Here is a 19,246-nt window from a genome sequence, read left to right as displayed (position 1 = left end):
GAAGAAGCCTTTCTGAAGGTTACATTTATTTTCCTCCAGACGTAAAGAGTTCCCTCTAGTGCTCTGTATTGACCTGAAAGTGAATAACTCTACACCAACTTTATTATCTTGTTTTTTTTAGCAGTCTTACCAACTGATGGTTATATAGGCACTGGACTTTGTAGGAGTTGTATGTCTGCAACATGTACCTTTGATCACATTTGGCTGCCATGTTTAGTAGCTCCATAGACACGTAAGAGCTTTCCAAAGTTTCCTTCCATTTCCTTCCTCTGCACAATTCTTCTTTTAGGAAGATGAAAAACTCAAGTGAATCAAATTGTGGTCCATTGTCAGACACATGTCCGCTGACACAAGTCGGTCTTAGCACAGTGAGCAGAGACGGACCTGTCATCCGCTTGCTCAGTCAGGATCAGTGGATCGATCCCCTGCTGAGCAAAGCAGAGTCCGCTGGATGGATCGCCTGTGTGAAAGGACCCTAATGCTTCGTACACACGACCGGTTTTCCCCTTCGGGAAAACTGCCATGACAGCTTTTGGCCCGGAAAACCGTCCGTGTGCATGCTCCATCGCAGTTTTTCCGACAGAAAAACCGCCGGGAATCCCGGCGGGAAAATGAGAACATGTTCTCTTTTTTTCCCGCCGGCATCCCAGGCGGTTTTTAAGCCAGCAGTTTACCTATAGGGAAAACTCATGCACTTGGCCACGGTTTCCCGACCAAAGCTCTGATGGCAGTTTTAAGTTTTAAGGATACCCAATGTTCTGAGGAGGGCAGCAAGACCGCAGGCATTATTCTATCCAGAGGGTTGGCTGAACCACTTACTTATAAACTAAACCCCCAATCGCAGGAGACTTTTTCTGTGATGCATATACAAGGCCCAGGGTGTCCATATCTCCATATCTTTTAGAATTGCTTAACCTATTAACTACTTGCCGACCGCGCACCGCCATTCTACGTCGGCAAGTTGGCTCTGCTGGGCGAGAGCACGTAGTATAACGTCCTCTCTTCCAGCCGCCACTGCGGGGGAAATGCTGATCTTCCGTTCATACAATGTATGAACAGAGGATCAGTGTTTCCCCATGTGAGGCCACCCTCCCCCCCACAGAAAGAACACACAAGGGACATACTTAACCCCTTCCCCGCCCCCTAGTGTTAACCCCTTCACTGCCAGTGGCATTTTTATAGTAATCCAATGCATTTTTATAGCACTGATCGCTATAAAAATGCCAATGGTCCCAAAAATGTGTCAAAAGTGTCCGAAGTGTCCGCCATAATGTCGCAATACCGAAAAAAAATCGCTGATCGCCGCCATTACTAGTAAAAAAAATATATTAATAAAAATTACATAAAAATACCCCCTATTTTGTAAACGCTATAACTTTTGCGCAAACCAATCAATAAACGCTTATTGCGATTTTTTTTAACGAAACATAGGTAGAAGAATACGTATCGGCCTAAACTGAGGAAAAAAAATGTTTTTTTATATATTTTTGGGGGATATTTATTATGGCAAAAAGTAAAAAATATTAATTTTTTTCAAAATTGTCGCTCTATTTTTGTTTATAGCGCAAAAAATAAAAACCGCAGAGGTGATCAAATACCACCAAAAGAAAGCTCTATTTGTGGGAAAAAAAGGACGCCAATTTTGTTTGATAGCCACGTCGCACGACCGCGCAATTGTCTGTTAAAGCGACGCAGTCCCGAATCGCAAAAAGTACTCTGGTCTTTGGGCAGCAATATGGTCCGGGGGTTAAGTGGTTAAGTAGCACACTTGTCATCTTCTCATAGGTAATTTTCCAGGAAATGTTATGTTTGGTACAGTGGGAAAAATAATTATTTGATCCCCTGTAGATTTTGTAAGTTTGCCCACTTACAAAGAAAAGAAGGGTCTATAATATTTATCATAGGTGTATTTTAAATGATAGAGACAGAATATCAACCAAAAATCCCCCCAAAAAAAAACAAATGCCATAAATGAAGTTGCAGTTCAGTGACTAAAATACATATTTGATTCCCAAGCAAAACATGACTTATAGCCAGATTCATAAAGAGTTACGCCGGCGTATCAGTAGATACGCCGTCGTAACTCGGAATCTACGCCGTCGCAAATTTAAGCGTATTCTGGAAACCAGATACGCTTAAATTAGGCTAAGATACGAGCGGCGTAAGTCTCCTACGCCGTCGTATCTTAGGGTGCAATTTTTCCGCTGGCCGCTAGGTGGCGCTTCCGTTGAGTTCGGCGTAGAATATGTAAATGACTAGATACGCCGATTCACGAACGTACGTGCGCCCGTCGCAGTAAAGATACGCCATTTCCGTTAGAGGTACGCCGGTGTAAAGATAAAGCTGCCCCCTAGTTGGCCTAGCCAATGTTAAGTATGGCCGTCGTTCCCGCGCCGAAATTTGAAAATTTTACGTTGTTTGCGTAAGTCGTCCGTGAATGGGACTGGACGTAATTTACGTTCACGTCGGAACCAATACGTCCTTGCGGTGTACTTTGGAGCAATGCACACTGGGATATGTACACGGACAGCACATGCGCCATTCGTAAAAAATGTCAATCACGTTGGGTCACCACCTATTTACATAAAACACGCCCCTCTCATCCTCATTTGAATTAGACGCGCTTACGCCGGCCCCATTTACGCTACGCCGCCGTAACTTAGGAGGCAAGTGCTTTGTGAATACAGCACTTGCCTCTCTGATTTACGGCGGCGTAGCGTAAATACGATACGCTACGCCACCTCAAAGATACGCCCGGCTACCTGAATCTAGCTATTAGTACTTGGTGGAGAAACCCGTATTGACAAGCACAGAGGTAAGACATTTCTTGTAGTTGGTGACCAGGTTTGCTCACATATCATAAGGGATTTTGGTCCACTCTTCCTTACAGATCTTCTTTAAATCCTTAAAGGGTCACTAAAGGAATTTTTTTTTTTGCTAAATAGCTTAATTTACTTTACTGCAGTCCTGGTTTCATGTCCTCATTGTTAGTTTTTGCTCTGAAGTTGCTGTAATTCTTCTCTGTTCTGGACACTTCCTGGTTTTCTGTTTCCTGATGAAAAAAGTCATGGGAGCTTCTCTCTGTGGTCACTAACGTGCTCGCCCCTGTCCTATGGACTACAGCAGTACGTCAGGCATTTTCCTGTGCTTTGTTTTCCTGTTGTCTTCTATGGCTCTGTATGGCTGTGTGGGTGGGTTTCAAAGCATGAATAGTAATTGTTGGGCGGTATAGTTATTTTAAACTGCGCATGCGTGATGCGCAAAGGAGACTGGGAAATGTAGTTCAATGCACTACGGCGACGTCAATCACACGAACGAGCGCCGAGAATCAGGAAATGAAAAGAAGAAACGAAACTCGAAACCACAGGTATGTTATATGATAGAATTAAATCACTTTTTGAGCATTTTTAAAAGAAATTAGCCCAAAAAAATTTCCTTTACAACTCCTTTAAGGCCCCGTACACATGACCGAACATGTCCGCTGAAATTGGTCCGCGGACATGTCCGACCGTGTGTACGGCCTAGCGGACAGTTTTGCGGCCTAGCGGACAGGTTTCCAGCGGACAAAAGTTTCTTAGCATGCTAAGAAACTTGTCCGCTGGAAACATGTCCGTCGGACATGTCCGATGGTTAGTACGACTCATCGGACATGTCCGCTGGTTATGACGTAAAACCAGGGGCCCGAAATCCCGCGCATGCGTCAAATTGATTCAATGCATGCGTGGAAGCATTAAACTTCCGTGTTAGAGAACGTCGGTGTCTTCTACGTCACCGCGTTCTCTGTCCGTGGGGATTTTGGTCTGATGGTGTGTACACACATCAGACCAAAAGCTCCCAGCAGACATGTCCGATGAAAACGGTCCGCGAACCGTTTTCATCAGACATGTTCAGGTCGTGTGTACAAGGTAATTCTGAAATGCTTTCCCTGCATTTAACAGGAGAGTTAAAACCCTGTGTTTTATGGGACAGAATATGGCACAACGGGACAGTGGGTTCAGCCATTAGGGAGACCAAAGAGCAGGAAGCCCAATTCAAACAGTCTCATACGCACCAAACCCCAGAGGGAGGACAAGGACCAAATCCAGAAGGGTTCATGAGAAGGAATGGCCACATGAAGGTCTAGAAAAATAGACAGAGGGTAAATTAGAAGAACCAGAAAAAAGAGCCAAAAAGAAATATAGTGAGTCAGAGACTACAAGTGCACACAATACTGTGCAGCTTGAGACTTGAGAGTCTTGAGTATACAACTTGAACCAAGCCTCAGAATCACTATGTGGCTGTGTGATAGTTGCAGCCACCATCTTGTCAGCTGCAACTGTGGAGCGGATCACAAACGGGGGTCTTGAGTGGGCTCTCCTTCCCGCCAGGCATCTATAGTATGCATGCAGTGTTGTCTGCAGGGGCTGCCTGCCTTATATTCGTTCTTGCTGGGTCCCTCTGGGCTGTAGGATTTGCGGTGGATAGCCGACTCGGTGTGCAACTCCTCGGTTATGCGGCCATCTTAGAGATCTGCGCACATATGTCCTTACCACTTATGTATTTATACGTGTTGATCAAATCCCCCCTTAATCTATTCTCAAGAGAGAATAAATTCAGTTCCTCTAATCTTTCCTCATAGCTGAGCTTTTCCATGCCTCTTATCAGTTTGGTTGCCCTTCTCTGCAATTTCTCTAGTTCTTCAATATCCCTTTTGTGAACTGATGCCCGAAATTGAATTGCAATTTCCAGATGAGGTCCTACCAATGATTCGTACAGGGGCACATTTATGTCCCCCTCTCTGGAGTCTATACCCCTTTAACACAAGAAAGTATTTTGCTAGCTTTAGAAGCTGCAGTTTGTCATTGCATGCTATTATAAAGTCTTATGCCGCGTACCCACGATCGGAAATTCTGACAACAAATGTTCGATGTGAGCTTTTTGTCGGAAATTCCAACCGTGTGAAGGCTCCTTTGGACATTTGCTGTTGGAATTTCTGATAAGAAAAATTTGAGAGCTGGTTCTCAATTTTTTCCGACAGCAAAAGTTCTTGTCGGAAATTAAGATTGTCTGTATGCAATTCCGACGCACAAAATTCCTACGCGTGCTCAGAATCATTGAACTTCATTTTTCTCGGTTCGTCGTAGTGTTGTACGTCACCGTGTTCTTGATGTTCGGAATTTCTGACAAGATTTGTGTGACCATGTTTATGCAACACAACTTTGAGCCAAAATGTCATTGGAAAAAAATCCACGGTTTTGTTGTCGGAATTTCCGATCGTGTGTACGCGGCATTAGAATAAATTATGCATGCATGTTTTTAGCCCCCAAGTTCATAACTTTACATTTATCAACATTAAAAATCATTTGCCACCAAGCTGCCCAATTAGATTGCATAGAGGTCAGCTTGTAAGTTGGAGACATCCTGTAAAACATAATTCCACTGCATAGCTTGCTGTCATCTGCAGACATGAAAGTGGTACTTTGCACAGCCCACTGAGGTGTTGCTGAGTGGGGAAAATTTGGACACATATAGCATACAGGCAACTGGAATGCTTGTGAAAAGACTATCCACTAATTGTAGAATAGCAGTGCATTTACAATGTACAACTGAGTCTGCACACTAATTGATGGAAATTTTACAGTCCGTAGCAGGGAACATAGTACAGGAATAGGGTCTCTAAGAAAACTAACCAGTTTCACAGTAGGGGCAGTAAGTGGTTCTTTTGCAAAGTACTTTTGGTACTTCTGCCTATACTCAGGCAGCATAGAGACAACATATCCTGTATCAAGCATCTGGATAACAGAAGCAGTAGTAATAGGTACAGTTTAGTTCTCTCAAATCTGTAATAAATTGTACTGTGGATTTGCCAATTTTTTGTCCAAATGAATGGAATTTATATTGTTCTGAAGCCATATTAACTATGGTTCCATGTGTAATATTTGTTTGGATCTGCTTTTTTCTCATTTGCAATAAAAACCTTTTGATCAAAATAAATAAATAGCTAAATCATAAGTGTCATATGCTGCTGGCATACACTGTTCTTTTGCTCATGCTCATTGCAGGCTTGCCATGATGTAAAAAAAAGTGCAGACTGCTGAAGAGAGAGAAGAGCCATTTTAGTTATAAATCTTGCTTTGTCCTATTGTCTGGAAGGCAGAGTAGGTTTAGAATGCTTTATTAACAGAATCAAGCTTTTATTAAACATGTGCAGCCTTCTGAGTATATCATAACAGTAAGGGGAACTGGAGTGCTACAGGGTATAGAAAGTGCTATGCATACAACTGTAAATAGTGACATCTACAAGCCAGAGGTATGATCTCCAAATAACAATAAACATTTTTTTAAACTATTCGTTTTTTTAGTTGTGTATAGTGTGGAGAAAAGTAAAAATTTCGGCCAGGTTATCATTTCTGTCTGTGACGCCGTGGGGGATATTTTACTTAAAGAGGTTGTAAAGGTTCGTTTTGTATTTTCTAAATAGGTTACCTTAAAGCGGTGGTTCACCCTAAAAACTAAATTTTCTTATTCCACTGCCCCCCCACATTACAATCCGATTAAGGCTCTTATTATTTTTTTCATGCTGTACATACCTTAGTACAGCATATTCACCCGTGCATCCGGGTTGCGAGTCCCGCGGGAGTGGGCGTTCCTCACATGTGTGTGATTGACATTTTGCCCAAAAACGAGCTCCCCCCATCGCGTAAGCCGCATCACGATTGGCGAAAGGAGCCGAACAGCGATGCGCATGCGCAGTATAGCGCCGACTCGCCGTTCGGCTCCTTTCGCCAACCGTGACGCGGCTTACGCGACGGGGGGGAGCTCGTTTTTTGGCAAAATGTCAATCACACACATGTGAGGAACGCCCACTCCCGCGGGACTCGCAACCCGGATGCACGGGTGAATATGCTGTACTAAGGTATGTACAGCATGAAAAAAATAATAAGAGCCTTAATCGGATTGTAATGTGGGGGGGCAGTGGAATAAGAAAATGTAGTTTTTAGGGTGAACCACCCCTTTAAGCTAGTGCATTGTTGGTTCACTTACCTTTTCCTTCCATTTCCCTTCTAAATCTTTTGTTTTCTTTGTCTGAATTTCTCACTTCCTGTTTCTACTCAGTAAGGTGTTCAGTAAGCTGTTCTGAATGACTTTCCACCGCTCGGATGATGGGGGCAAGTTTACTGTGGAGAAACAGGAAGTGAGAAATTCAAACAAAGAAAAAAAACATTTAGAAGGGAAATTGAAGGAAAAAGTAAGTGAACCAACAATGCACTAGCTTAAAGGAACCAATTTAGAAAATAAAAGACAAACCTTTACAACCCCTTTAATTTCCTGTCCCTGTAATGTGCATACAAGAAAATGAGTGCAATTATCATTGGGACATAAAGGTACAAACAGTAATAAAATATTGTCAGAGGTCCCAACTCTCTACCACTCTGCTAAAAATATGTTTCATCCCTTGTTAGGGAGATCTCTCATCAGTGAAAGAAGACCTCCCCAAAAGGCACACAAAAGAAAATAGGAACCAAACTGGGACATTTTGGGTGGAATGGGGCTATTAGGCAAAAATGCATAACGACACAATTTGATAATTATTACCTTTTATGTTTTGGATAATTTTACTTTTAAAATTTTTTTTTGTTTGCAAACTGTTGTGGCATACTAGATTATGATAAAGATAATCAGGCATTGTGGTTGCATTACCCATATAATGGAAATAAATATTTATACATATCCATTTAGAAAATGTGCTTTATATAAATATATATATATATATATATATATATATATATATATATATATATATATATATATATATATATATATATATATATATATATATATATATATATATATATATATATATATATATATATATATATAGTATATTATATGGCTTAAGATTTATACATACTGTATTCAAATGTATTTCCATTAGCAGTCTTTTAACCCAAGAAGTGATTTATTTCATGTCTAGTTTAATGATTTGCATCTTCTTTGGCTGTATTTAAAAGTAAATGTTAACTACATTGTAGCCTCAGCAGTTATCTTGCTAGCTCTGTGTATGCCAAGCAAATTAAATGTTACTTTTAAAATGATTTATAAAATGTATCCACTCTCTGTAAAAATTGAGGGTCATTGTTACAAATTGTATTCTGGTCCCACATTTGCTTAAAATTAATCAGTCAAATATTCAGGATAAAAATAATTAAAAGTCGGTGTGCAAAGAGAACAGACATTTCCAAATCAAATGTAAAAGATTAATAAATAATGTCCTTCGCGCTACCGTGAGTAACAAGTGAATATCTCAAAAAAAAGAGTGAAAATGCAGCAAAAACTAGTAGTGTTTACAATACACCAAAATAGAATATATAAAAAAAAGGTTCTTGCGCATAAACTGTACACGCATCAATAATAGTGCAATGAAGTGACTCTAACAATAGCAGTGATGTGTAGTGATAAAAAATGTGTAAACAACACAAAATAGTCCATATATGTAAAAGGCAGATGTACTGCCAAAGAGGAGAACAGAACAGAAAAAATATTAATAAATGTCCATTGATCTTTGTGCAAAAATAAATGAATAAGTGGCCTGATCCCCAGCGTGTCTGGTCTCTCAGAACTGAAAATGAATAAAGGAAAGGAAATCCATAAAGAGCTTCACCTCCATAAATCAAACAGAGTTCCCACTTTATACACTTCCACTGGTATCTATCCGACTTCCTGCAGACTTCATATGTAATACGACAGCTTGCTCCAAACAACTCCTCGATCAATCCCTATTCGGGCTCCAATAGGGGACCAGGGGGGAGAGAAGACAGAAAAAGACCTCCAATGGTGTAGTATCAAAGATAAGGGGACGTTTATTTGGGTGTATATGCTCTTACATCAACAATAAAAAACGGGTGCAATGTTAAAACTTGAACAGCGGAGTCCTCTGCGCCTTCTTGCGTCACTTCAGGTGCATGTCTGTCCGCAGCCAATCCCTACGCGTTACGACACAGTCACGTGTCTTCATCTGGGGAACCTGATTGGTAGTGCCGTTTAGCTTTATATATACTGAAAAGCGGATTTTATTGGTTATCTAGCATATCTCATATATCACGGCCATTAACTTGAAGTTCGGCCTACGAGAGCTGCTTTTAACCTAATGGACATCCCTAATAGAGTCAATCTGTGAAGGTTACTGAAATGTACAATAGAGACAGTAACCCCACGACTGCTAATTGGGCATAGGCAGGTACAGTCCAGATATACCTCCTATATAGAGACGCATTCGCTGACATAAACTAAAATAAATAGTATATATTTGATAAAAACATCAGCATCCAAAATGGATATAAAATTAAATGTAAAAATTCATATAAATTCTGGATAGGTGAATGGGCATTAAAATTCTTAAAGAATAAATTCAATGAATATCCTATTTTAAACAGGCCATTGGAATAGCTATGGGGGCCAAATTTGCTCCCAGTGTGGCAAATGCCTTTATGGCACAGTGGGAGGAGACATCTGTATATGATGGTACCCCTGCAGAACTTACCCTCTATAAGAGTTACATTGATGACTTGATCATCATCTGGAATGGCAGTGGGGATACTCTAGAGAGTTTTTCACAAACATTGAACAAAAATGACAAGAATATTCGTCTGGTTTGGAAAATAGACGAGAAAGCTGTGGATTTCCTAGATCTAAATATTGGTCTGGAAGGGAAATAAGGTGGTCACTAAGACACATTTTAAAAATCAGTTCAGTAGAATGGACAGGACTACGATGTTAGTGAATAAAGAAGAAAAAACTGTCTATCAACAAGAAGCACCCTGTCTAATTTTAGACTACAATTCTCAATATAAGGATGTGGCCAAGGTCATCAAACGGCATTGGCACATCCTAAGAAATTATAAGGATCTACGGAAAATCCTCCCAGATATACCACGGATTACATACAAGAGAGCGCCTACATTAAGAGATCTGATGGTAAAAGCAGTGGTGGAGCCACCCCCAAAGATGAGTTTCTCGTTCTTTACAGGGAAGGGTTTCTTTCCATGTAAACACTGTTTTGCCTGTTGACAATCACATAGATTTCATAGATTTTGTGCTTTTAAATATTTTTATTGATTTATTCAATATACCCTTTTTTTTAGGTAATATTCATTGAATTTATTCTTTAAGAATTTTAATGCCCATTCACCTATCCAGAATTTATATGAATTTTTACATTTACTTTTATATCCATTTTGGATGCTGATGTTTTTATCAAATATATTCTATTTATTTTAGTTTATGTCAGCGAATGTGTCTCTATATAGGAGGTATATCTGGACTGTACCTGCCTATGCCCAATTAGCAGTCGTGGGGTTACTGTCTCCATTGCACATTTCAGTAACCTTCACAGATTGACCCTATTAGGGAAGTCCATTAGGTTAAAAGCAGCTCTCATAGGCCGAACTTCAAGTTAATGGCCGCGATATATGAGATATGCTAGATAACCAATAAAATGGGCGCTCTAGTAGATATGCGGCGGACTCCAACAAAATGGCCGCGAACATACTTCCGCTTTTCAGTATATATATAAAGCTAAACGGCACTACCAATCAGGTTCCCCAGATGAAGACACGTGACCGTGTCGTAACGCGTAGGGATTGGCTGTGGACAGACGTGCACCTGGAGTGACATAAGAAGGTGCAGAGAACGCCGCTGTTCAAGTTTTAACATTGCACCCGTTTTTTATTGTTGCTGTAAGAGCATATACACCCAAATAAACGTCCCCTTATCTTTAATACTACACCATTGGAGGTCTTTTTCTGTCTTCTCTCCCCCCTGGTCCCCTATTGGAGCCCGAATAGGAGTTGTTTGGAGTAAGCTGTCGTATTACATATGAAGTCAGCAGGAAGTCGGAAAGATACCAGTGGAAGTGTATAAAGTGGGAATTCCGTTTGGTTTATGGAGGTGAAGCTCTTTATGGATTTCCTTGTTGCTGAATTTATTCATATATGAGGTGAGAGTTCTGAGAGACAAGACACGCTGGGGATCAGGCCACTTATTCATTTATTTTTGCACAAAGATCGATGGACATTTATTAATATTTTTTCTGTTCTCCTCTTTGGCAGTACACCTGCCTTTTACATATATGGACTATTTTGTATTGTTTACACATTTTTTATCACTACACATCACTGCTATTGTTAGATTCACTTCATTGCACTATTATTGATATGTGTACAGTTTATGCGCGAGAACCTTTTTTATATAAAATGTAAAAGATTCATGTTTCAAAGAGTACCTGCAGCAGCTCTCCTTGTCCTTGCTATGCTTCTTTACTGGGCCTTTTTAATATAATTATTATTATTATTACTATTATACAGGATTTATATAGCGCCAACAGTTTGCGCAGCGCTTTACAACATCAGGGAAGACAATACAGGCACAATACAATTCAATACAGGAGGGATCAGAGGGCCCTGCTCATTAGAGCTTACAGTCTAGAAGTCTTTAATAGGCAAGCATCAGCAATTTCTAGCAGTAGCTAAGCATGCTCAAAATGAATCATTCCTATTAGCAAAATCTCATTTGTTTAAGTGACAAACACTTTAAGATTTGACGCACTATAAATCTAGATGTTAATATTGTGTCATATGAATTGAATAATCCATTTTAAAGCCTGGAAAAAACATAAAGATATTATTATTATTATTTATGTATTATGGGCTTGACCAACAAAAAAAGTATTTCTTTCTAGGTGCACATTTTGTCCTTGGAAAGAAGTATAGTGGCAGCTGTCACTGCATTGCCTTTGTTGACAAAGCCATATCTGTACTTAACCCTACTAGAAACAAGAATTAAAGCCAGCATCAGTTAGCACATTTCCTGCAAACCTAGGGTGTCAATGATCTGCCTCCACCCCTTCCCCATTAGGAGAATGCTGGCCCTACCTCATTACATGGCAATGCTGTCTGCAGCATTCTTCTGCCCAAAATTGGAGAAAGAAAGGTGTGGACCCATAACATTATTGGAACCAGCCAAAGACAAAATTAGGCATTTTGATTATAATTTTTTTTTTTTAAGGCTGCACTAATAATCATATGCGGTAAGGTAGGCAAAAGGTACATAGAATTTGGCTTTAGGCTTTAAGGCAATGACATTACCTTTTTTACCTAATGATACTAGAAATAGCATGCTTGCAGTATTCAGAGAATAGAGAAATAAAAAAAATGTTGGCTGATTGCTGCTATTTAAAAAAAAAAAAAAAAACAGGCACAATTGCAAGAAACAGGGTAAGTATTTGACAAAATATTGATGTTCTACATATTTAGTAATGTGTGGGATGCTGTCAAATGGTTCATATTGTCTCATTACAGAAAGAAATGGTGTTTCACCATGGCACTACAACAGTGTTTTAGTCTGTTTGATATGTTGATTATAATGGGAGCCTGTACAGCATGACCATCATAAATTTAGATCTGTTGTTTTTTAATAATAGTAATTTAAATTGGAATCTGAGAAATGTGAAGCTTATTTACCTTGGCCGTTGAAAATAAAAGGATCTGAGGCATGTAAGCTTGTTAGGACTTTCCACATGATTCCTTTTTTTGTATAATTCACTATTGTTTGTGTACACATTTTAAAGCAAATGTTGTGGTCAAAAGTTTATTCATAAAAAATGTTGGTGCTGTTTTCTCAGAAACATTTAGAGGAAGGAGTGAAGACCCAGAAAATGTTAGTGATGTTTCTGTTTGGAGTATACCTGACCTGGTGGCACCACAGTGGCTAAGTGGTTAGCACTTCCACTTACCAGCACTAGGGTTGTCATCAGTCTGATTCCCAGCCACCCCGCTATCTGTATGGAGCTTTCATGTTCTCCCTGGACCTGTGCGGATTTCCTCCCACCCTCTGAAGTCATGCTGGTAGGTTAAAGGGTCACTAAAGGAAATTTTTTTTTAGCTAAATAGCTTCCTTTACCTTACTGCAGTCCTGGTTTCATGTCCTCATTGTTCGTTTTTGCTTTGATGTTGCTGTAATTCCTCTCTGTTTTGGACACTTCCTGGTTGTCTGTTTCCTGATCACCACAGTACTTGGAGATTTCTCACTGTGGTGACTAATCAAGGAGGTGTGATTACTGTGTGTCAGCACCAATCCAGTTTCGTTTTACAAACCTGATCTGCCCTCTATTGACTCTTTGGCCCGTACACACGACCAAACATGTCTGCTGAAACTGGTCCGCGGGCCAGTTTCAGCAGACATGTTCGGTCGTGTGTAGGACCGAGCGGACAGAATTCCAGCAAACATTTGCCCGCCGGGCCTTTTCCCAGCGGACAAATATTCCTGGACTTGTTTTAAAACAGTCCGCTGGAATCCTGCCCGCTCGGACATGTTCGGTCGTCTGTACAGACCTACCGTACATGTCCGAGCGCCCGCCATCCCTCGCATGCGTCGAATGACTTCGACGCATGCATGGAAGCATTTAACTGGCAGGCCCGCCCACGTCGCCGCGTCATCGTCGCGACGACGCCGCGGACACGCCCCGCGTATTGTTTACGCGCGGATTTCTGTACGATGGTTAGTACAGCCATCGTACAGAAATCCCCGGGCAGACATGTACGGTGAAAACGGTCCGGCAGAACGGTTTCATCGTACATGTTTGCCCGTGTGTACACGGCCTTAGTCTCTGTACATCAGAGAACCAGGAAACAACAGCAAAAACTAAACTAAACTGCAGGTACATTATATGATTGTTTTTTATCTATTTGTATTCATTTTTAAAAGGAATCAGTTAACTATTATGTCTCTATACCCTGTAAACAGTCATTTCAGCTTAAAAATGTTTTTCCTTTAGTGACCATTTAATTGGCTCCTGACTACAGAATATGTATTTATATTTGTGAGTTAATGACCTTAGATTGCAAGCTCCTTGAGGACAGGGACTGATGTGAATGTATAATATATGTAAAGCACTGTGTTGATTGTTGGTGCTATACAAATACCTATAATAAATAATCTGGCAGTAATCTGAAGTAAGCTAATAATGATTAGTCCAGAATTTATTTAGTAACTTTAATGAGCTATTAGTTATCTCTGCTGTACACTAGAAGATGCTCTGGTATTTTCCATTTGGACCCTGGTTTACCATCCTCAGATTTTGCTGTGTAATAATACCTGGATTCGCATATAGCCTTTTAAAAGTGCATTTCATAAACCTTTATAATAGAAAGAAAGACATGTAAATAAAATATAAAACATATACATGTATATATACATGTACAGTATATGTATATCAGTGTACCTGTGCATTTTTTACTGTTTGATTTATATCTCGATGGGTAAGCAGCTACTGTATTGAATTTCATTAACACTCATTTGCAGGAATGATCGAATCGGGCAAAGTTTAATTTTCTAGAAGTTCTGTAAACCCAGCAGGAACTCTGAGAATTCTGAACGTCTATTAAAGTCTATGGAAGGCAGTTTTTTTTTTCTGGCCTTTTTCATGGCTAATCTGTTAGCTTTTGTTAAAAAAGAGCATGGATATCTGAAGCCTCGTACACCCGATCAGTCCATCCGATGAAAACGGTCTAAAGAACCGTTGTCCTAGGTTAACCGATGAAGCTGACTGATGGTCCGTTGCGCCTACACACCATCAGTTAAAAAAACGATCGCGTCAGAACGCGGTGACGTAAAACACAACGACGTGCTGAAAAAAATGAAGTTCAATGCTTTCAAGCATGCGTCGACTTGATTCTGAGCATGCGTGGGTTTTTAACCGATGCTTTTGCATACTAACGATCGGTTTTGACCTATCAGTTACCAATCCATAGGTTAAATTTTAAAGCAAGTTCTCATTTTTTTAACCTAAGGTTAAATAAAAATGGGGCCTACACACGATCGGTTTGGACTGATGAAAACGGTCCATCAGACCGTTTTCATAGGTTTAACCTATCGTGTGTACGAGGCTTGAGTACTGCCATTGAGTACCAATGCAAAAAAAGCTGAAAAAAATACAGTTCATCTGGGAGCTTAAGAAACAGTAAAATGTAACCTTTTAAAAGTGGCATTAGAAAAAAAAGTAACTGAAAGAACAGCATATGGATTCCTATAAGATTTATTTAAGACGAGCAATGAGCATGCACCATGAACCCCCCCCCCCCTTGTCCCCATCCCCAAAACCATATCAGGCCACATGCCATAAACTTTGGTAAGGTATCCAAGGGGATATGGGTCACATCCCCAAATCGCTGGTCGGACATTGTTTACTCTTTTTTTAAATAAAGGACTTTGTCATGGTGTGTGCATTTTCTTTTACCTTTTTATGGTAATGGATACTATTGAACCCCATACTCATTTCCCTGTCTGTGAGAAGTAGAATTCTGAAGGCCACATAATTCTAAATGGGGCTTTATGATTTTGATTTGCCCCCCTCTGCTATCCTCCACAACCTCTTTGGGACCGGATGTGGAAACAAGGCCTTTTTTCCTTTACAAGGCACCTTCCCAATGTTTATGGGCATGTGGCCTTTCAGTGTGGTTCAGGAGAGGAGACTCACTGCCTTCCATTTTCCTGTCCTTTCAATATCAATATCATATATAAGAATCCCTAAAATCTAGATAACTGACCGTTATTACCACAAAATAGTGTAGTGCGGGGATATGCAATAAGCGGACCTCCAGCTGTTGCAGAACTACAATTCCCATGAGGCATAGCAAGACTCTGACAACCACAAGCATGACACCAGAGTCAGAAGCATGATGGGACTTGTAGTTTTGCAACAGCTGGAGGTCCGCTAATTGCATATCCCTGGTGTAGTGTTATGGTTGCACGATATTGTCATGTGGTATTAAATAGTGTGGTATTATAGTGGTAATGTGGTATTATCTATGGAATCATTATTAAGCCCAGTGCACGTTTTGGGATGGGGGTGATTGTTTTAGAATAAATATAGGAATACTCAGTATTTTCTTCTGCACTACTACCAGGCATCAAGAAATTTCAACCTTGTAAAACATGTGAAATTTGCAGGATTTCCCAAAGATTATGTCTTTACAAAACTCACAAGATCCTGAGGCCGGGTACACACGGACAAACATGTATGGTGAAAGCGGTCCGTCGGACCGTTTTCACCATACATGTCTGCCAGAGGGCTTCTGTACGATGGTTGTACACACCATCGTACAGAAGTCCGCGCGTAAACAATACGCGGGGCGTGTCCGCGGTGTCGCCGCGTCGATGACGCGGTGTCGCCGCGACAATGACGCGGCGACGTGGGCGGCCCGCCTTTAAAATGCTTCCACGCATGCGTCGAAGTCATTCGACGCATGCGAGGGACGGCGGGCGCCTGGACATGTACGGTAGGTCTGTACTGACGACCGTACATGTCCGAGCGGGCTGAATTCCAGCGGGCTGTTTTAAAACAAGTCCAGGAATATTTGCCCGCTGGGAAAAGGCCCGGCGGGCAAATGTTTGCTGGAATTCGGCCCGCTCGCGCCCACACACGACCAAACATGTCTGCTGAAACTGGCCTGCGGGCCAGTTTCAGCAGACATGTTTGCTCGTGAGTATGGGGCCTTAGTTTTAGCCTTCCAAATTGATGTTTTCTTCCCAAGAAGAATATTCTTGGCACTAAGATGTTTCAATCTTTAAACATTTCCTTGCCTAGAGCTACGAGATGATTTGCAATGAATATTTAAAGACTTGTTTTGGGCTGTCAGAAAATAATATTTACGGACGTGACATTTTAGACAGATGCTTTGAGATTTCACTTGTTCCTCATGTCCCAGTAATTAACATACTCAAATTGCAACTTGGTGATGTGCTGACCTTTGTTATAGAATGGGCTGGTGAGACAGGCAAAGCAACAAAAATACTTCGAGCTTGACACTGCCATTATGCTTTACTATTGGTCTGTCTCTCCCATTATGACAGCTCTTTTCAATACAAGGAATTCTAATGATATCTACATTATAAATCATGAAGATCTGACATACTTTACTTTTAGATGAAGAGTTCAAGTAAATTTGCAGACAGAGATAGGCAGCTACACAACGATAAGCTGCACATTTCATGTAACATGCTTTTTGGTATTCTGTGTAAACCAGATTTGCTGGTGTTTAAATCTAGATCACCTAATTGCTTAACCATGGCCAATTCCACTTTGGTCTAAATGGGTAAGTGCTTGCGTCTAGTACTGTATATAAACCCAAAAAAGGTATCTTTGCCTACCATTTTTGCTCCTGCATTGTTACACATGCTTTCAATGGGAACTACAAGTGGTCCTTTCATGACATATTATGAAGCCATGATCTAGATTTAATGCCATAGGCACCACTCCAAGCCTGCTGTATCATTCTCGCATATTTACACTCTGTATTCAGTTGCTGCCACCCAGATAGCAAGCAATTGTGCTGCAAGTTTAAAAAAGACTTGTTAAAGCGGAGCTCCACCCTAATTACAACATTAGTTCTATTACACTTGCGCTAGCCAAAACGCTAAAAACCGATGTTTTCGTTTTCTAAATCTGTACAGTACCTGTATAATTGTTGAGGCTTCCGGTCTGCATCGTTGCGGGAATAATACGGGCATTGCATCACTTCCCGTTTGAGCAGAGCACTCTAGGAGCTCCCTGTCTTCACGCAGCCGTGATAACAAATATCGCGCGATTTCTACAGCAGGAAGTGACGTGCGATATCAACAAAGGAAGGAGGGCTGTGTTTACATCTGAGGGGGCGGGACGGGAACGCCAGCCATTGTTAGGGGAACAGAGACGCTGACGCCGCTGCTCCCTGCTAAGAGTGTGCATGCTTGAGATCGCGCTGTGCATGCTGGGATTACAGCGTCAGCGAAAGCAGGAAGTCGCTGCTGGTGGGATTCTAATGCCCACAGTGAAGATGGCGACGGCGCACACATATGAATATAACTGATTATTGCAGACTGTAAGCGAAAGGAGCGGACGTTTAACCAACGAAACGTGAGTTTATTTAACCCTTCCTACGGTCCTTTGAACTACCCCCCCCCCCCCCCAAAAAAAAAAAACGATTTGGCATGGGAGAACCGCTTTAAGCTATTTATTGCTAGACATGCCAAGCTTCACAAGTTTGTTGCACAATTGCAGCAAGTCCACATTGCATGACTCCAGATCAACTTTTTTTGCAAACATTCTGCAAGTCTGCTGCAAATACTGGTTGAGTTATGTTGTGCAATAGTCATCCCACCACAGGGGTCACTGTGGCTGAATTTTCAAGCTGTAGACTTGCAGAGCTGACAACTTTGATCTTGCTATGCAAATTTGATACAAATTGGAAAAGTGTTAACTCAAATTTGTGCTTCAAGTGCTCTGCAAATTTACAACTTTCCAGTGAAAATGTGCAGCAAGTTAACAGACTTTCAATTCAACACTGCCACAAATTTGTGGCAAGTTATCCTTGCTATCTGAGCAGTGACGGAGCAGATCTTGCTCTATGATTAAGCCCATTGTGGATGAAACATGGCAAAGGTGCATGACCAAGGGGCAGAGACTTTAGCTAAGGCCTGTTTTTCATTAATTTAAAGGGGTAGTAAAGGTTCAATTTTTATTTTCTAAATAGGTTCCTTTAAGCTAGTGCATTGTTGGTTCACTTACCTTTTCCTTCGATTTCCCTTCTAAGTGTTTTTTTTTTCTTTGTCTGAATTTCTCACTTCCTGTTTCTCCTCAGTAAGCTTTCCACCATCATCCGAATGGTGGAAAGTCAGTCAGAAAAGCTTACTGAACAGCTTACTGAGGAGAAACAGGAAGTGAGAAATTCAGACAAAGAAAACAAATAAAAAAAAACATTTAGAAGGGAAATCAAAGGAAAAGGTAAGTGAACTAACAATGCACTAGCTTAACCACTTGCCGTCGCCGCACCGTCATAATACGTCCACAAGGTGGCTCTCCTAGGCGAGATCACGTATTATGACGTCCTACCTTTTAGCCGCCACTAGGGGCGCACGCGAGCCGCCGGAGGCGCGCGCGCGCGCCCCACGCTCGCCCCCGACTCCCGTGCGTGTGCCCGGCGGGCGCGATCGCCGCCGGGCACACGCGATCGCTTGGTACAGAGCGGGGAACGGGAGCTGTGTGTGTAAACACACAGCTCTCGTTCCTGTCAGCAGGGGAAATGCTTTTCTTCGGTTCATACAATGTATGAACCGAGGATCAGTGTTTCCCCTAGTGAGGCCACCCCCCCCCCCCACAGTAAGAACACACCCAGGCATACTTAACCCCTTCCCGCCCCCTAGTGTTAACCCCTTCACTGCCAGTGGCATTTTT

Source organism: Rana temporaria, chromosome 3 (assembly GCF_905171775.1).
Source record: "Rana temporaria chromosome 3, aRanTem1.1, whole genome shotgun sequence".
Taxonomy (NCBI): Eukaryota; Metazoa; Chordata; class Amphibia; order Anura; family Ranidae; genus Rana; species Rana temporaria.
Note: the sequence above shows the minus strand (reverse complement) of the source record.